A 21,242-nucleotide genomic window follows, 5' to 3' on the forward strand; every position below is an offset into this window, starting at 1 on the left:
TCTGGGATCAGGGATCCAGTGTGGAGGAGAGCATCTGGGATCAGGGATCCAGTGTGGAGGAGAGAATGTGGGATCAGGGATCCAGTGTGGAGGAGAGAGTGTGGGATTGGGGACCCAGTGTGAAGGAGAGTGTGGGATCAGGGACCTAATGTGGAGGAGAGAGTGTGGGATCACGGATCCAGTGTGGAGGAGAGAGTGTGGGATTGGGAAACCAGTGTGGGATCAGGATTCCAGTGAGGAGGAGAGAGTGTGGGATTGGGGGCCCAGTGAGAAGGAGACAGTGTGAGATGGGGCTCAGTGTTGAAGTGAGCTTATGGGATCGGGGGCCCAGTGTGAAGGAACGAGTGTGGGATCGGGAGCCCAGCGTTGAAGTGAGCTTATGGGATTGGGGGCCCAGTGTGAAGGAACGAGTGTGGGATCGGGGGCCCAGTGTTGAAGGAGAGAGTGTGGGATCAGGCCCAGTGTTGAAGAGAATGTATGGGGATGGGAATCCGGTGTTGAAGGAGACAGTGTGGGATCGGGCCCAGTGTTGAAGTGAGTGGGAATGGGAATCCGGTGTGGAGGAGAGAGTGAACGAACCAGGACTCAGTGAGTGGAGGAGAGCGTGGGCATACAGACCCAGTGCAGAGGAGAGAGGGGATGGGTGAGTCCTGGACCGGAGGTCCTGCTCACTTAAGGAAGGTGAAGCATCTTCCATATCCTCTCCTTTCCTGGTGTTGTGATCGCTGCAGGACCACTGTTTGGCTTGCTGTTCAGGAGGTCACTTGCACATGGCCTTTCCTACACTACTGTGCCCACAGCAACGCCTTGGCATGGCGTCCCTGCTCTTACTGAGTTTGCTATGTCATGGCGCGACCGAGTGTTCAGCGGTATAACTGAGTGGGCAGACCTGCCCTGGCTGGCAGCCAGCTGAGGAGAAGGACAACTCCGATTCCAAACCTGGGTAAATAGGACTTGTTAGTCTCGCCAGGCAGTCTGTCTAGGAGAAGGAAAATTCCAATACTCAACCTATAGCCTTGTGGTTTCCACAGTCGTCACAGCGCACTGTGCCATTGTGGAATGTCCCTCGGCCTAAAGAGTGGAATCAGTCTGCGTTCACCGATCCTCACTGTAAACCTATACAGCACAGACGGGTAGAAAAGTCTGACACTGATGGAGAAGGGGTGGAACAACATTTGTTAGATGACACTGGAAGTTGCAGTCTCAATTCCTCTACAGTCACCAACGATCCTGAGGCTTCTTCTTCTCTTCCGAGCTTCGCAAGCAAAGAAAAACCGTCATCATGGAGGAGAGAGCACAACAAACATTACTTGGTGAGCCAGATGCCGAACTTTTGGGATTTCCGAAGGATTTGATATAAAATTATCAGAATTTTATTGAAGCCTTGCCAACAGCCATTCAACCATTTCGTTTCGGTGATCAGAATCACAAGTGTGATGATAGAGCACTGGAACAATGGATTTTTGCTTCTGACTAAACAAACGCTTGCAGCTTCTGAGTTTGCAGTTGCATATTCAAATGTGCAGTCAATAATCCTGATAACCCCTTCTGCAGCATTATTGATTAACTTATATCAGGAGTTAAAGTGCATTAGGGAGATGTGCACAGTCAACACTAAGTCATTTGTGAAGAGATTACCTGTCTACCAAGGATATCAGTGTGGACTGTGACCATACTGACAACCAATATCGGTTGCAAATGTGCCTCTTCAGTTGCACGAACATATCATTTAGGAGCAGGAAAGGGTCATGGACAGTTCCTAGCCCAGCTAAGAAAGGAGAGTTGGCCATGGGGCTGTCAACCACATCCCATAAAAACTTAGAGCAACAGAAACACCAGCAGAAGGTCCAAAGAGCTCATCCCTGGCAGAGGAAGGACCTTTGCCTAGAAGATGGATAAAGCAGTGTGATGAAAGACTTAAGTTTGTGGAAACCACAGCGTTCTATCATCCAGGATCACCACCATTGGCACATGGAATGTGTACAAGACCATGTATGAAGGTGGAAAGACAGCGCGAGTGGTGGCTGAAATGAAGAACAACACTTGGTGTCAACTAGGCAAGATGGGTACATTGTGGGCAGAGGCATTTGATGACAGAGGAATTGTCCAGAACTTGAGGAAAATGATGTCCCGCGCACACAAGGAGTGGCATTCATGCTATCAAAAGTATTTCCCAAGGCATTGATAGGATGGGAAGCTTATGGTTCCCAAATCATCTCAGCATCCTTTAGAACAAAGAAGAAGAATATGAAGATGAAAGTCATACAGTATTATGCGCCAACTAATGACAGCAATGAAGAAACCAAGGATGCTTTCTACAGCAGAAGTGTATCCTGAGAAAGATGTTAACATTCTTATGGGAAACTTCAATGCAAAAACAGGATCAGATAACACTGGCTACGAAGGCACGATGGGAGGACGCAGACTGGGTATGATGAGCGAGAATGGAAAGCACTTTGCTGACATGTGCGCGTTGAATAACATGGTCATCAGAGGCAGCATCTTCCTCCACAAAAGAATTCACAAGAACACCTGGGTGTCACCTGACCACATAGCAGAGAACCAGCTAGACTATATCTGCATATCCAAGAAATTCAGGAGATCACTTCAAGATGTCAAAGTGAAGAGATGAACAGATGTCATACCTGACCATCACCACCTTGGCTGCAAAGCTAAAACTCAAACTGAAGAAGAATTGGGTGGAGTCAGCATCAACAAGGCAGAGATTCAACATCAACCTTTTGAAGGACACACAGAGACAAGAAGCATTCAAATTGGTTCTCAGCAACAAGTTTCAAGCGTTACAAGAACTACACAAGGAAGAGGACCTCCACAAAGAATGGCAGAAAGTTAAGGAGATGCTAGTCTCGACATGTGAAGAGGTGCGAGGTGCCTAAAACAACCCGCAGGAAGAACAGATCTCAACTGAACTGTTATCCAAGATCGAGGTGAGGAGGCAGAAGAAAGCAATCATGCAGAGACTCACAGGGCAGTGAAGACGTGTGAAAGCAGCTGAGCACATGTACCCCCTTTCTTCTCGGGCATCCCAGCAAACGGCTCATTAGCCCTTGCTGGCAGTCTCCCAGCTCAGCGCCGAAAGGCGCACCATTCTCTGGCCGCCCATGTCTAGGGAATACACACTCCGGTCCCACCAAATCTGTGAGATTGGGATGTCACTCCCACCCAAGCCCTGGTTTGTGTGACTGCTGTGTGATTTGCTGCCCTGTTACAACTCGTTACCAGGAAATAACAGACCGCACACTACATATAATTAAAGGAAGTATATTTAGGAATATTAACTTAACTAAAGGGTTAGTAAAGAAAAGAAAGAAAAAAAACAAAAAAGGGCCCATTATAATCAAACAGTCAAGTGTGCACAAGATGGAGCTCAATTCTTCCAAAAGTCATATTTACCGATCCTCAGTAGTCTCCCGCACCTGCTGAACAAAGAGAAAGGAGCCAGGCACAAAAAAAAATCCTGGTACCCCAACCTTCTCTCCTGATTGGAAGGCTCACACTCTTAAAACATCCATTATCTCTAAAGGTAAAGGCTGATTTATACTTGTGCGTCAAATGTATGCTGTAGGTACAGAGTAGCAGCGTACCCTACGCTGTACTCTACGCCAACCCTACACTGTAGCCTAACAAAAAACCTCTCACAAAACAACTGTTATTGGTCGGCTTGGTAGCATCGCATTTCCTCCTACGCTGCAATAACTTCCCACTGGGCGACTGAAGGGCAGGGAAGGAACTCTGGCTGTAATGCTTTCCATAAAGCTTTACAGACCTCCGAAATTATGGAGGGCCCTGTGCTTGACGCCAGTTTGTAGCTAGCTGCTACAGCCTGTTGACTTCCACCTGAAGCTAAAACTCGAATGGTGATTGCCAGTCTCTGAGTATACTGTGCGTACACTGATGCGAAATAAATGGTTGGAGACGATGAACCAAATCGTCAAATCTACCTGCCGACATCCGAAAATATTTGAAATGCATTTCCCCGTCCATGTCTCTCAGTGGCCGGACAAGCACAGAAAATTCACCCTCCGTCAGTTTCAGTCGCCATTGTTTGAAGTTTGAGTTTCATTGTGTTGAGTTTCAACATGAAGAAACTCAACACAGTGGCATAGAAACCCCACCACCAACTAGTGTTTTGGTGGTGAATTGCAGAGCAATGCAGACACACCAACGCACAAGTATAAATGCTCACAACGGCGTAGGCCACTTGCGTAGGCTACGGCGTAAGCTAGTACGCACAAGTATAAATCAGCCTGAACCCAACACTGCTACTACAGAAAGACCATTACATGAAATACCCTACAACACTAGCAGTGAAACCTTTACCGGGGCGATACACACAGTTATAGAAATGGCCTGGTAGCGGCAGCAGATCCAGCAGCGGGGTGAGGCAACATAAGGAAATTGTATGACACCATCAGGAAACTGTCTAGCAAGTGCAGTAAGCCTGAGATCCCAGTCAGGGACTAGGATGGAAAGACCATAGTGGGAACAGAGCAGCAGCTGAAAAGCTGGGCTGAGTACTTCAAAAATTTGCTGAACAGACCCACAGCTCTATTTCCATCGTTATCTTTATTTTTCCCTTTCAGAGTTCTTTTGAAGACCCTGACCTGGAGTTACATGCTGACTTCGGTTCTTTGCTGGAATGGGACCCGTTCTCAGGATTTCAGGACTGGCCAGGACAAGGCTGGCTCAGACACCCTGAGCCAATAGGCTGGCCCTGGACTTATTTCCTTGCATAATTTACATATTACTATTTAAGTACTTATAGTTTTATATTGCTATATTTATACTCTATTCTTGGTTGGTGCAACTGTAATGAAAACCAATTTCCCTCGGGATCGATTAAGTATGACTATGACTATTGTTCGGCATGCCAAGGGTTCGGCCTGAGAGCCTGGCTCGGATTTGGAAGCCTAAGATCTCGGGGCTCTGGAGACGGGCAGATCGAGGGTCGGTGTCACAGCAGGAGACCCGTGCGCTGTTGGGGGAGTCGGAAAAATCTTCTGCTCTGTGCCTAAAGGCCCGGGATCTTTGAGATCTTTGGGAACAGAGCTCGGAAAAAGCGACGTAACGGACTTTTAACATCGTAAGCCAGCGAGTTGTTTATTATGTCTCCCCGCTCGCTGGGAAAAAATGGAGACACCTCCTCCCTTATTGGGAAGAGAGAGAGCCTGTGGTATGTCGAATGCCGGGTGAAACGTAAAGTCTTTGGGGCGACTGCAAGTCTGTGTTTTTGCTGTTGCTTTGCTCACACTTGAGTGCTTGGTGGTGGGTGCTGATGCTTTTTTTGCCGGTGGGGGGAAGGGGGATTGTTGCTTGCTGCCGCTTACGCACGGGAGGAAGGGGAGCTGGGGGGGGGCATACTTTGGGATTCTTACGTTCAACTGTTGTTCATTCTTTGGGGCACTTCTCTGTTTTCGTGGATGTTTGCGTGGAAAAAGCATTTCAGGATGTATATTGTATACATTTCTCTGATATTAATTTGGACCTTTGAACCTTTGAACCTCTAACATTCCCCCAAACCCCCCCGCCCCCCAACTGTGACAAACCTACCAGAGAGAAGATCAGGAAAGCAGTAAAGTTGCTAAAGATCGGTAAAGCAGCAGGTCCAGATGACATTCCTGGAGAAGCTCTCAAGGCAGGCCTGGACACTACAGCAGAGATGTTGTACCCTCTCTTTCAGAAGATCTGGGAAGAAGAGAAAAATATCAACCAACTGGAAAGAGGGTTACCTTGTCAAAATTCCAAAGGGGGACCTCAGCAACTGCTCCAACTGTAGAGGCATCGCACTCTTGTCAGTCCCAGGAAAAGTCTCCTACAGGATAATATTAGAGAGGATGAGGGATGCTGTAAATGCTAAACTAAAAGATGAACTAGCAGGATTCTGCAAGAACAGGCCATGAACTGACCAGATAGCCACACTACACATCATAGTCGAGTAGTCACTTGAGGGGAATTCATCTCTGTACATCAGCTTCATCAATGGTGAAAAAGCCTTTGACGGCGTAGGCAGAGAGACCCTGCGGAGAATCCTGTGGCACTATGAAGTTCCAGGCAAGATGGTCAGACCGATCAAGAATTCATACAAGTGTATGTCCTGCAGATTCAACCACAGCTTACAGCTCACCAGCAGCTTTCAGGTGAAAACAAGGATCGGATGAGGGTGTCCGATGTCCCCTTTCATGTTCCTTCTGCTCACACCCTGGATCATGACGACATCTACAGCTGTCACAATGTGTGGAGGAAAGACAGACTCTGAGGTAGAGATGGTGACAAGACTTTATTCATAATTCCAAAAGAACATCGGTGACGTGGACAAGTGGTGCAAGGAGTAATTTTCTCAAAACTAAGACCCACGATTAGCGCTAATGGGGCGTCCACTTAAATAACACAAGTAACGCGGAATCCCTGAGTCTATCAAAATAAACTTAACAAGCTCAGACAGAAAGTACCAGGAGACCACATTACACAGAGCAAGTCCATAAGATCATAAGACTGTAAGATATAGGAGCAGAAGTCGGCCATTCGGCCCATCATGTCTGCTCCGCCATTCAGTCATGGGCTGATCCAATTCTTCTAATCATCCCCACACCCCTGCCTTCCCCTCATACCCTTTGATGCCCTGGCTAATCAAGAACCTATCTATCTCTGCCTTAAATGCACCCAATGACTTGGCCTCCACATCTGCTCATGGCAACAAACTCTACAGATTGTTGCCACAGGTGACAGTTTACCAGGTGGTAAATTACTTTACTTTAGTGAGAGGGTGGTAAATTCTACAGATTTACCACCCTCTCACTAAAGTAAATTCTCCGCACCTCTGTTCTAAATGGACGTCCTTCAATCCTGAAGTCATGCCCTCTTGTCCTGGACTCCCCTACCATGGGAAATAACTTTGCCATATCTAATTTATTCAGGCCTTTTAACATTTGGAATGTTTCTATGAGATCTCCCCTCTCATTCTCCTGAACTCCAAGGAATACAGCCCAAGAGCTGCCAGACATTCCTCATACAGTAACCCTTTCATTCCTGGAATCATTCTCATGAATCTTCTCTGAACCCTCTCCAATGAAAGTATATCCTTTCTAAAATAAGGAGCCCAAGACTGCACAAAATACTCTGTCTGGTCTCATGAGTGCCTTATAGAGCCTCAACATCACATCCGTGCTCTTTTATTCTATATCTCTAGGAATTAATGCCAACCTTGTTTCTTCACCACTGACTCAACCTGGAGGTTAACCTTTAAGGTATCCTGCACAAGGACTCCCAAGTCCCTTTGCATCTCTGCATCTTGAATTTTCTTCCCATCTAAATAATAGTCTGCCCGTTTATTTCTTCTACCAAAGTGCATGACCATACACTTTCCAACATTGTATTTCATTTGCCACTTCTTTGTCCATTCCCTAAACTATCTAAGTCTCTCTGCAGGCTCTCTGTTTCCTCAACACTACCCATTGCTCCATCTATCTTTGTATCATTGGCAAATTTAGCCATAAATCCATTAATCCCATAGTCCAAATCATTGACATATATTGTGAAAAGCAGTGATACCAACATGGACCCCTGTGGAACTCCACTGGTAACCGGCAGCTATCCAGAATAGGATCCCTTTATTCCTACTCCCTGTTTTCTGCTGATCAGCAATTGCTCCACTCATGCTAGTAACTTCCCGGTAATTCCATGGGCTCTTAAGCAGCCTCATGTGTGGCACCTTGTCAAAGGCCTTCTGAAAATCGAAGTACACCACATCTACTGCATCTCCTTTGTCTAATCTGCTTGTAATTTCCTCAAAGAATGGCAGTAGGTTTGTCAGGCAGGATCTTCCTTTCAAGAAACCATACTGGCTTTGGCCTATCTTGTCATGCGCCTCCAGGTACTCCATAATCTCATCCCTAACAATCGATTCCATCAACTTCCCAACCACTGATGTCGGACTAACAGATCTATAGTTTCCTTTCTGCTGCCTCCCATCCTTCTTAAATGGCAGAGTAACATTTGCAATTTTCCAGTCATCTAGTGCAATGCCAGAATCCATTGATTCTTGAAAGATCATGGTTAATGCCTCTGCAATCTCTCCAACTACTTCCTTCAGAATCCAAGGGTGCATTCCATCAGGTCCAGGAGATTTATCCACCCTCAGACCATTGAGTTTCCTGAGCACCTTCTCAGTCGTAATTTTCACTGCACAAACTTCATTTCCCTGACAGTCTTGAATGACCGGTATACTGCTGATGTTTTCTACTATGAAGAATGATGCAAAATATGCATTCAGTTCCTCTGCATCTCTCATTACAATATCTCCAGCATCATTTTCTATTGGTTCGATATCTACCCTCAACTCTCTTTTACCCTTTATATACTTAAAAAAGCTTTTAGTATCTTCTTTTGATTTTAGTCACCAGCTTCCTTTCATAATTCATACTTCCCTTCCTAATGACCTTCTTAGTTTCCTTCTGCAAGTTTTTAAAAGCTTCCCAATCCTCTATCTTCCCACTGGCTTTGGCTTCCTTGTATACCCTCTCTTTTGCTCTGACTTGTCAGCCACAGTAATGTCTTTCCTTAATTCAAAAATTTCTTCTTATTTGGAATAGATCTGTCTTGCACTTCCCACATTTTTCGCGGAAACTCTAGTCATTGATGCTCTGTTGTCCTTTCTTCTAGAGTCTCTTTCCAGTCAACCTTGGCCAGTTCCCCTCTCATGCCATTGTAATTTTCTTTAGTCCACTGATATACCGACACATTAGAATTTAGTTTCTCCTTCTCAAATTTCAAAGTGAACTCGATCATATTGTGGTCACTGTTCCCTAAGGGTTCCTTAACCATAAGCTCTCTTGTCACCTCCGGATCATTGCACAACACCCAATCCAGCACAGCTGATCCCCTAGAGGGCTCAACAACAAGCTGTTTTTAAGTTGCTCAAGAAAAACACAAGGAACTCAACAATTTAGAACTGTTTTTGAACAATAAGTAACCAATTTAGGTGCTCTAAAAACCTTGGAGACCAACAGTCTCCAGCATTCTGGATAGGCCCAAAGAGCTCATTAAACTGCCCCTCTCCTTGTGGCCCAGGGAGACCTGAAAACTCGAGATGCAGGGACGACTCAAGAGACATGGGGAACTCGAGAGGGAGGCATGGGTATCTCAAAAGGGGGTCCCGGGAGACCTTGAGAGGGAGGCATGGAAAATCTCAAGAGAGACCTCGAGAGGGGGGCCTAGGAAACCTCAAGGGAAACTTAACAGGAAGGGAGACTTGGGGACGTTGAGGGGAACCTTGATCAGGCCCTCGGAACCTTGAGTGGGGCTCGATAGGAAGGCCTGGGAGTCCTTGAGGGAGTTGGAGGTCCTCGAGATGCAGAGAACTTTGAAAAGACTTTGGAGACATTGAAAAGCTATTGGAAACTGAAAAAACCTCAGAGACCTTGAAAAGTCCTGGGAGAGATGAAGGGCCATTGGAGACCTAGAGAACCTTGCCAACCTGGACAACCTTGAGAACCTTGGACGCTTAGACTGATAAAAAGTCTTGAGACCCAGAAACAGCATTGAGACCCAGTAAAAAAACCTTGAGACCTGGAAACTCGAGACATTGAAAACATGAAACTTGAAATGTAGGAAAGATCCTGGAAGCACCTTGCTCACAGTGTCTTATTCTTCACTACTTTCCAGAGGCATTTGAGATACAGTTCAAAGTTGAAAGTAAATCTATTATAAAAGTATATATATGTCATCATATACCCTGAGATTCATTTTCTTGTGGGCATACTCAATAAATCCATAACACAAACAATGAAAAACCGCACCAACTAGGGTGTTCAACTGGTTTACAAAAGACAGCAAACTGTGCAAATACAAAAAGAAAGAAAAAAAGTAATAATTATTACAATAATAATAAATAAGCAATAAATATTGAGAACATCACATGAAGAGTCCAGGAAAGTAAGTCCATTGTTTATGAGAATATTTCAATGATGGGGCAAGTGAAGTTGAGTGAAGTTATCCTCCTTTGGTTCAAGAGCCTGATGGTTGGGGGGGTAGTAACTATTCCTGAACCTAGTGGTATGAGTCCTGAGGCAACTGTACCTTCTTCCCAATGGCTGCAGTGAGAAGAGAGCATGCCCTGGGTGGTGGGGGTCCCTGATGATGGATGCTGCTTTCCCTCGACAGTGATTCATCCAGATATGCTGAATGGTGGGGAGGGCTTTACCGGTGATGGACTGAGCTTTAGGATTTTCCATCCAGTGGCATTGGTGTTTGCATACCAGGCTGTGATTCAACCAGTCAATATATTCTCCACTTCACATCTGTAGAGGTTTGTCAGAGTTTTAGATGTCATGCTGAATCTTCACAAACTCCGAAGGAAGCAGAGTTGGTCCTCCAGAATAATAAGACCGAGGAATTTAAAGTTGCTGACCTCTCCACCTCTGATCCCCTGATGAGGACAGCTCATAGACTTCTTGTTTCCTTCTCCTGAAGTCAATAACCAGCTCCTTGATCTTGTTAACACCGTTTAAGAGGTTGTTGTTGTGCCACCACTCAGCAAGCTTTCCACACTCCTTCCTGTATGCGGAATCGTCACCACCTTTGATTCGTCCTACGACAGTGATATTGCCAGCAAATTTGAATATAGTATTGGAGGTGTGCTTAGCCACACAATCATAAGTGTAAAGTGAGTAGAACAGGGAGCTAAGCACACAGCCTTGTGGTGCACCTGTGCTGATGGAGATCGTGGAGGAGATGTTGTTGCCAATCTGAACTGACTGAGGTCTGCAAGTGAGGAAATCGAGGATCCAATTGCAGAAGGAAGCAGTGAGGCACAGGTCTGTGAGCTTCTTGATTAGTTTTGAGGGGATGACTGTATTTAATGCCGAGCTGTAGTTGATAAAGAGCATCCTGATGTATGTATCTTTGCTCTCCGGGTGTTCCAGGGTTGAGTGAAGAGCCAGTGAGATGGGATCTGCAGTGGACCTGTTGCTCCGATGGGCCAATTGGAGTGGACCTATGTCACTTCTCACTTCTCACCTCATCAACAAACTTAAAACACTTCATCACTGCGCGCACGCGGCCGTTCTGAGTGAATATTGATATGTGTAACTAGGGGGCTGTGCACAACCCGGATTTGATGGGGACAGCCGTGAAGCGCAGAGGAACACCTGGAGTAACTTCTGAAATGCCTGCTTCGCTGCTGCTGCTACTGTGCGATCGAGAATCTCCGGAGACGAAGGGCCCAAATCCTCAGCTTTGCCTATTGCCTGTTGCCGAGGCCGGGGTCGAAGCGCTCGGCAGAGATGGTGCTCGGTGCTCGGTGTCGGAGAGCTGGTCGGAGGCTCGGAGTTTTCGGACAGACTCGGAGTCGGACTGTGGTCGGATGCTTCCAGAATGCTGCACCGGCAAGTTGGCGGCGCTGGAGGTTCACCGTCTGTGTGAGATGATGGGACTTTCGAGAGACTTTGAGACTTTTACTGTGCCATGGTCTGTTCTTATCAAATTACAATATTGCTTTGCACTGTTGTAACTAAATGTTATAATTATGTGGTTTTTGTTAGTTTTTAAGTCGGTTTGTCATGTGTTTTCGTGATATCATTCTGGAAAAACATTTTTATCATTTCTTAATGCATGCATTACTAAATGACAATAAAAGGGTACTGCGTGTCCTCGATTATAATCATAATCACTGTGGATGTAAGTGCTACTGGACTACAGTCATTGAGGCAGGCCACCATGTTCTTAGGCACCGTGTACAAGTGAAGTCTGTTTGAAGCAGGTGGGCACCTCAGACTGCCGAAGCGGGAGGTTAAAGATCTCAGTGTAACACTGAGATATTTATTTATTTATTTATTTACTTATCTGAATGGTGTCAAGTTAGGAAAAGGGGAAGTACAGCGAGATCTAGGTGTCCTTGTTCATCAGTCACTGAAAGCAAGCATGCAGGTACAGCAGGCAGTGAAGAAAGCTAATGGCATGCTGGCCTTCATAACAAGGGGAATTGAGTATAGGAGCAAAGAGGTCCTTCTGCAGCTGTACAGGGCCCTGGTGAGACCACACCTGGAGTATTGTGTACAGTTTTGGTCTCCAAATTTGAGGAAGGACATTCTAGCTATTGAGGGAGTGCAGCGTGGGTTCACGAGGTTAATTCCCGGGATGGCGGGACTGTCATATGTTGAAAGATTGGAGCGACTGGGCTTGTAAACACTGGAATGTAGAAGGATGAGAGGGGATCTGATTGAAACATATAAGATTATTAAGGGATTGGACACGCTAGAGGCAGGAAGCATGTTCCCGATGTTGGGGGAGTCCAGAACCAAAGGCCACAGTTTAAGAATAAGGGGTAGGCCATTTAGAACGGAGTTGAGGAAAAACTTTTTCACACAGAGGGTTGTGGTTCTGTGGAATGCTCTGCCTCAGAAGGCAGTGGAGACTAATTCTCTGGATTCTTTCAAGAAAGAGATAGAGCTCTTAAAGATAGCAGAGCGAAGGGATATGGGGAGAAGGCAGGAAAAGGGTACTGATTGTGGATGATCAGCCATGATCACAGTGAATGGTGGTGCTGGCTTGAAGGGCTGAATGGCCTACTCCTGCACCTATTGTCTATTATGATTGTATTCAAGTGTTAAACATCCTTCGTTGATTCAAGTTTAGTCCAGAATTACCACTTCACCCGTGAGATGGCTTTCCAGTGATCGTACCTTGACCTCTTGTAACTTTCTTGGTCACCAGACTTGAATGCCTCTGATATGGCTCTCAGTGGATTGCAGATCCCATGGTTCATCCAGGACTTCTGGTTGGGGAAGACTCTGAATGATTTTTTGGGGATACACTTGTTTACAACTGTTTTAATAAAGTCCATGACCACCATGGGGTATTCATTCAGATCTACAGATGAGCCCTTGAACAGGGCCCAGACCGCTGACTTGAAGCAATCCTTTGCCTCCCACAGCAACCTGTTTGATGTCCTCATCTCTGGAGCTTTGTTCTTTAGCCTCTGCCAGAATGCAGGTAGGAGGACGGCCGAGTGATCTGATTTACCAAAATGCAATCTGAGCAGAAGGCTATGCTCTTAATTGTACAGATCGATTCAGCCTGGATATGCTCTCCTCATCGCTGACCTAGCTAGCTCTCTATAGATCTATATCAATTGTTACATGAAAGTTCGATTTTCACAGCCTGAAGCATGATTTTCTTCAAGAAGTTAAACATAAGGTAGCTTACTCTTGATACGTTTACTTTACTCGTCTGTTTGCACACTCGAGTCAGTGATTAGCTTTTGGAGCAGGGCTCTTCAGGATTGGAAACTCAAATTGCTGTTTCAGGACGCTCTTATACACTGGAACTTTTGCTACCATCAGCATCACTCATCAGAACAGACAGAAGGGAATTATGTTTTGTAAGAAGGTTAGTCCATCCCACTGCAGTTGCTGGCATGTAAGCTTATTTCAATTATTCCCAATAGTGTCCTTTCGAACATCGATTTGACATTAACAAAGGTGTACCATTACTTGCAATGAACAATATTAGGAAAGGGCAAGTTCTTCCAAAATTCATACTATTGGCTTGAATGCTGATTAGTTGAATCAAACAAGCTTTGTCAATAAACTTGCTTGAAGCAGTCAATTATTATGCAGACCTTTGTCACAGGACCTCGAAGCTGGGAACCTAGTGCTTCAGACTTGGAAGTTTGGAAAGGAGAGTGGAGGAATTCAGAATGTAGACTGGAGAAGCTCAGAACATAAACTCGGGATATAAACTTGAGAAACTCAGAACATGGACTTGGGAACAGATGACATTCTCACCTAACGCCGACCGATGTCAAAACCCTGCTATTCAACCTCTGCTGGGTCCGCTATTTGTTGGGCTCCCTCTGTCACAATATGTTTTGGCAATATCAGAACCCAAGGAGGGAGGAAAGACAGACTCTGATGTAGAGACGATGATGAGAGTTCATTCATAATAAGCCCAAAAGAAAATCGGTGGCTTGGCTGAGCAACACTGCAAGAAGTAACATTCTCAAAACTAGGACCCCACGGTTAGCACTAATTGGGCATCCACTTCAATAAAACAAGTAACACGGAATTCCTGAGTCTATCTAAATAAACTTCACAAGCTTAAACAGAAAGCACCTGGAGACTGCATTCCCTCAGCTCATCCACTGGCAGTTTCCTGCTTCTGGAGTATCGTTCCCAACTCTCTGTTTCTCCCTGCTCCCTAATCGCACCTCTTTCACCAAGTTTATCATCATCTGCACTGCACATCTCCGCATTTGCGTACATGCTTGGTAATCCTCCTGTAAAACACTTAAAGATGGTTTGTAAATAGGAATTGTTGGTGTAATGCCTTGGGTAAGATTTCTACTGCTATGCTGTGAAGTATTTTTATTTTAGCTGTTTTCTGTAAAAGCAGTGTGTCCTGCTAGTAAGGATGTTTTGGCTTCAGCTGAAGATAAGGAGCCATGTTGCCCAACTTAGGAATGTTGTTTCAGCCAATCAGAGCTGTCTTGGTACACTTTCTAACTTCCTGCTCAGTGGGGTGCGAGAGAAGATTCTAGAAAGCTGGACAGTAGTCTGGTTTGGAGTCTTTTGGCAGAGAGGAGAGCACCAGGGCAGACACCTGGAGGATCCCATCTGAAGGGGAGACCCTAAGGAGTCCAAGAAGAAGGTTCTACTGTGGTTAGTGATGGGAATAAATCACCATGAGTAAAGTGATACATCCAGCTACTGCAGAAACGAGCTCCAATGTTTATGTGCACATTTTGACTGGTTAACTGTAAAGGGCCCTTTTATTTTTTCTTTTATTAATTGTTTGATAAATTTGAAAATTGGTAAATATACTGTCTTCATAATTTTATATGGGTGTACGATCTGTTATTTATTGATGATTGATAATTGTGTATGGTCAGTATTTACACTGCACTTGCAGTTTGGTTATCATACCGATCCCAAATATATGTAAGGTGGCCTTTTCACCACAGAGTCACGTGGCTGTTAGATGAGTTAGTTCACAAGCCAAGTTGGTATATGAGCCCTGGTGAGAGTGTTGCATTTGTGGGGTGCTCACTTGGGTTTTGGATGCTGTGTGAATGCTGTATCAGGACTGATTAAGTGGTTTATTTGTGTGTTTATCTAGGCCAGTGTTTAAACTAGCATTTGTGGAAGGTGAGGTGTGTCATAATTAAGGTACTTTATTACGGATGCCACGGGAATTAAGGTTTGGTGTGATTCTAAGAGGTTATCCACAAGTAATGCTTGTGTTCTGAGCTGGATGAATATTTGAATTCCTGACGAACTGCTACTTAGAGTGCTGAGTTCTGTAAAAGTATTGAGGAAAGTTACGCTGGTTACAGGGCTTTTTGAGCAATCAGCTGGTAAGGATGTCGTGCTAGTCCAGACTACCAATGACGTGACTGAATCGCACTGCCCAATAGAGTAGGGGCACCTGGGGAGGCAAGACCATGGGTAATCCATATGTTTAACGAAGTGGGGATGTAACTGAGGGTAAAGACTTTAAAGATAAGGTGAATGTAGCTGAGGTTGAAGACTTGAAAGACAAGCTGTTCTCTTTTCTGCGAAGTGAGGGAAAGAGATTGTCTGATGTGAAAGGTCTAATGGGTCCCTCAGTAGCTGATTTAAATTCTGAGCTGGTTTTGGCTATTACATCACTGGTTGATAAATGCCAAAGTGTACCAGTGGAGAGTCAAAGATATCGTGAGCGGAGAGTGCTGTCTGGAGTGTTACGTACCCCGTAACTGGGTTGCCAAACCAGCAGAAATGGATCACTCAGTTGGAGTCTGGAGTACTAGAACTAAGAAAGTTTTATTAAAGAATCAAGCAACACAGTAATCGAAAGGATAATAAATGCAACAGTTCAGCGATGATAAACACACATGTGCACAGAATTAAGATAACAGCATCAATCAAGCTCTATCGTTGTCTAGGGGTAAATGACCAAATTTCAAAGTGACTCAAAGTTCAGTCCAGTTTAGTAGTTCAGTTCGCAGTAATCGTTGCCATGGCGATGGACAAGGTGGGGGAAGAGAGAGAGGGAACAGGAACAACTGATCATTCAGACACGGCTTCACTCACAGACCGGCGATATGGCTCACAAACAGCTTTTGGGCGGGTCCTTGGTGATGTCACCTGAGGTCACCGACTGTGACCCCTCCTCCAGATGCGGTCGATCCTCTGCAGTGAACCCAGCACCCAGGCAAGGGCGGACACACACCGGGTTCCCGCTGATCGTACCTTTCCACCCTGGCCGTTGTCCGATACTTCCCACCGACTCGTGAGAAGCGTACCGCTTCCAGGGTCTCGTTACCTCGGGTGGCGTGTGTCTGTTGCCTTAGCGAACCTGTCCCTTTTTATCCCCCTGCTGGGGTATCGCCTGTCCATCACTTCAAACAGTTCAAGGTTCAAAGGGGGGGAGCCGCTCCAGACAGCTCTCTCTCTCCCACGTCCCTTCATTACACATCTCCAGACGCTGCTCCATTGTTCCTTATCTCTCCTTCCCCTGAGGACAGGTGGCAGACCACTTGCTGATGTCACTGATGCTAACCCAGGCCAGCAAACATCTTAATTTTATGTGTATTCTCGTCACAGGAGTCAAGCCCACATCTGATGGGGAAGGAGAATATGAGGTTTGGGAGGACCAGACATCTCAATTACTGTAGTGCTCAGTTAATATGAGAAAAACAGCGGCTGGTGGAGAGTTTAAAAGGTCCAGTAGCTGAAGTAGTGAGCTCCTTAAAGGCAGAAAACTTGTTGGTCACATCCGTGAACTACATGCAAGCATTAGAATACATTTTTGGCACGACAGACTTCCCGGCTGAGCTTACGATGAAGTTTAGGCACACATTCTAGGGAAAAGGGGAGAAACTTTCTGTTGACATTTCCAGGCACAAGGGAACAGCTGCATTACTTGTGCCATTCAACTGGCAGAGATAAATCGATTAAGGATGGAGCAAGTTGTGAAGGGCGCGCTGTCACATGAAGTGATTGCTTTAAGCATTCGAATGACTCACAAGGCGCGTCCCCCCTCCTCGCTTGTTGAGCTGATCAGAGAAGTAAGAGAGAAGGAAAATACGATGGAGGAGAGGAAGACCTCCACCACTTGGACAATGTCCTCAGTAGTAGTTTCTGTTGCTGAAACGACCCTTTATGCCAAACAAGTGGGGATTTGCAAGATGAAGTGAGAAACCTTCAAGTTGACATATCTCGATTGACGTCAGCTAGTCCTTCAACCAAGCACGACAAGCCAATATGAAACCTGACCCACCCGTAAGACGTTCTAAACAGAGAGATGCTGCTGAAAGGGGTTTTTAGATGAGGGAAGTGACTGGCATTTTCTGTTGCAACTGCGAAGAGGATGGGCATTTCCAGCAGGAGTGTGAAGGGCCGGAAAGCCTTCAGAAAGTAACCCAGCTGTTGCTTAAACAGAAAAGAAAGCTGGGTAACTTTGGAGGGGCCCAGTAAGGGAATGGCATGGCGACTTGGAGAGAACACATTGCAATTAGTGTACTAAGGGAAATACTAAAATGCAAAATCCTATTCCTCGAAGTTTAGTGGGAACAACCTCAGATGTATCCATACCGATTGAGGGTGTTTATGCTAGAACCATACTTGACATAGGTTCTCAAGTTATTTTACTTTACAGATCCTTTTACAACTGGTATTTGACACATTTACCATTGATACCCCACTCAGTGCATTAGAAATTTGGGATCTTAGTACTGATAATTACCCGTATCGTGGTTACTTCTCATCACAACTGGAGTCTTTGGAAGCGGATGTTAGTGTAGCTGAGACCATTGATACACTAGTGTTGGTCTGTCCGGATCCGGTCAAGAAAGGGGAAGCTTCCACTCTTGTGGGAACAAATGCTTCCCAAGGCTGTGAGCTCAGCCCACTGCTGTTCACACTGCTGACACATGACTGTGTCGCAGGATCCAGCGGATGACACAACAGTGGCTGGCCGTATCAAGAATGATGACGAGACAGAGTATAGAGAGGAAATGGAGCAGCCGGTGGATTGGTGTGAGAAGAACAACCTAAGCCTGAATGTGGAGAGGACAAAGGAAATCATTGTGGACTTCAGGAAGGTGCAGACAAAACATCCTCTCTGCAAAGGGAGGGCGGAGAAGATGGCGACGCGATGCAGCGCGCGCAGCCGTTCCGAATGATATCATATGTGTTAACTAGGATGTCGTGCACAATCCTGATTTGATGGAGACAGCCGTGAGAAGCACAGAGAAACACCTGGAGTAACTTCTGAAATGCCCGCTTCACTGCCGCTGCTACTGTGCGATCGAGAATCTCCGGAAACAAAGGCCCCAAATCCTCGGCTTTGCATATTGCCTGTTGCCGGGGCCGGGGTCAAAGCGCTCGGCAGAGATGGTGTTCGGTACTCAGTGTCAGAGAGCTAGTCGGAGGCTCGGAGTTTTCGGACGGACTCGGAGTTGAACTGTGATCGGATGCTTCCAGAATGCTGCATTGGCAAGTTTGCGGCGCTGGAGGTTCACCGTCTGCGTGAGGTGATGGGACTTTCGAGAGACTTTGAGACTTTTACCGTGCCATGGTCTGTTCTTATCAAATTACGGTATTGCTTTGCACTGTTGTAACCATATGTTATAATTATGTAGTTTTTGCTAGTTTTTTAAGTCGGTTTGTCATGTGTTTCTGTGATATCATTCTGGAAAAACATTGTATCATTTCTTAATGCATGCGTTACTAAATGACAATAAAAGAGGACTGCATGTCGTCATAATCTAATCTAGTTATATGGCTCCTCCGTAGAGAGAGTCAATTGCACCGAGTTCCGGGGAGTTCACATCATGGATCACTTCACCTGGTCCCTTAACATCACCTCCTTGAACAAGAGGCACAACAGCACCCCCCACTTCCGAAGAAGATTGAGGGGAGCAAGGGTCCCCCCACATCTTAACTGCGTTTTACAGGAACACCATTAAGAGTGTCCTGCCAAGTTACATCTCCATCTGGCATGGGAGCAGCCGAGCATCGGACCGGAAGTCCCTATGAAGGACAGTGAGAATAGCTGAGAGGATCATAGTGGTCTCACTACCATCCATTGGGGGCATTTATCAGGAGCGCTGCACACACAGGGCCCTTAGTACTATGAAGGATCCCACCCGTCCATCCAGCATCCTCTTTGACTTTCTACCATCAGGCAGGAGACAACGATGCATAACGACAAGAATGGTCAGGATGAGAAACAGTTTCTTCCCCCAGGCCTTTAGGCTTCTGAACTCCCTGCCACATCGTATTTGAAGCATCACTGGTTAATCTATTCCATATCTTAATGTTAATGTAGTTTAGCTTGTTATTTATGTGTGATTCATCTATAAATTTTATCTCTACCTTCGTAAGTTATCATGTGTTATGTGTACTACTGATTCGAAGAAATATCTTGTTTCTATACACAATATGGTTATTTACGTTACATGTATCTATATGGTTAAATGATAATGAACTTGACTTGACTTGATTTGACATGATTGTGAGAAGACTCAAGGGACCATACAAAAAGAGAGAGGAGGAAATTGTTTGAAAACCCTGCCCATTCACCCAGTGCTCAGAACTGCTCTTGAGAAGATACAAATTCTGCCCTAAGCGGGATGATGAACATAAACAAGGGAATGTGTGATACACCCAGTCCAAACCCATCATGTAACGTCATGGGGCAGTAGCTAGAGTGACGGGAAACCCCAAAGTTGTTGAACTTTGGTGACTCCCCGGGACCCAAGGAATGGGAAAGGAGACTAACTGAGAGGACATTGAAGCTCGAAGATGTCTTTTCTACTGACGACTGATGCTGGTTGCTCCAAGATTACTCACCACACTACTGGAATGACAAAGGACACCCCTTTCAGAGAAAGGTATCAACGGTTAGCATCAGCAAGTTTGAAGAGGCACTGCCAGGGATTTGTGCAGGACTGCTCCACAGTAACCCATCCTTTGAATCAGCTTCTGTGCGGTTACCCTCCCTTGCAGAAGGAAGGGAGGAGAATGAAAGGAGAAGGCGGCAAAATTTATCTTAGCCCTCTGGAGCTTTTCAGGGCAAGGTGGGATGCGAATTCTAAAGAGGCATTTCAGCTGCTGTAAGAGTTGCTCACTAAAGCACCTGTGCTGGTCTTTGCAAACCACCAGTTGCCATATGTACTGTATACAGACACCAGCCATGAGGGGTTATGTGGTATTATGATTCAAGACCAGTGTAAAGGATTGAGACCTGTTGCTTTCATTAGCCAAATAATGATCTGTCACCATCTGAATGAATCTACCCGATGCACAAATTGGAGTTTCTGGCATTGAAGTGGTAGTGATGAATAAGTGAAGTGACTATCTATATGGTGCCTAGTTTGAGGTGAGGACTGACAACAATCCACTGACTTGTCTCCTGACCTCGGTGAATTTGGATGCTAAGTGTCATCGCTGGTTGGTGGTGTTGTCTGCTAATGATTACAGCCTTAAATATCGGCCAGGGAGTCAGAGCGTTGATATGGGTGGCTTGCCCCAGCATTCGCACGAGGTGCCGGAAACAGGAGGAAGGTGGGAGGGTGTTCCTGCCGCTGGTGTTAAAGCAATGTGCCAGATTTGCACAGTGGGCAATCAGGGGCAAGGCTATGGCCTGATAGAGCTGTGGATCATTCAGGAGCTTCTAGTCATGCCATTCCACAAACATATTGCAACCTGACTTCTCTGAATACGAAGCAGTTGCCTGCCTTGAGTCCTGCGGAATGGGCAGCAGCCCAACGAGATGGGTGCCATTTTGACATCTGTTGTCAAAGGGGATAGGGCCCAAGTTCAGAAGACAAAACACTCTACCGTGCCCCTACTGCTGAGGGAATAGGACAAATGAAGGTCGAGGAACAAAGTTTTATATGGGGTCATGTCTCCTCCAGACAGACATCAGCATTCCCAGTTGGTTTTGCCTGAGAAGTACCGGACGATTGTACTAAAGTCACTTCACGATGACTCAGGCCATTTGGGGTTTGAGAAGTCCTACGGATTGGTCCAAAATCGGTTCTATTGCCCCTGAATGAAGCCTGGGGTTGAAGATTACTGTAAGTCGTGCATGTATTCGGAGGAAGACGCTGCTTACGAGAGTTACTTCATTATCTCAGTTACAGAGTATGGGACCACTTGATTGAGTGTGTATGGATCTCCTCTCCATTGAGCCTGATTCCAGTAACATTGCCATTGTCTTGATCATCACAGATCACT

General features: G+C 45.7%; 1 pseudogene; it reads left to right on the forward strand.

The window, feature by feature from the left end:
- Nucleotides 1-287: 287 nt before the first annotated feature.
- The window catches only part of LOC134351225 (uncharacterized), a 43,203-nt pseudogene continuing 22,248 nt past the window's right edge, over nt 288-21,242 (forward strand).

This window comes from Mobula hypostoma, chromosome 8, assembly GCF_963921235.1.
Source record: "Mobula hypostoma chromosome 8, sMobHyp1.1, whole genome shotgun sequence".
Classification (NCBI taxonomy): Eukaryota; Metazoa; Chordata; class Chondrichthyes; order Myliobatiformes; family Myliobatidae; genus Mobula; species Mobula hypostoma.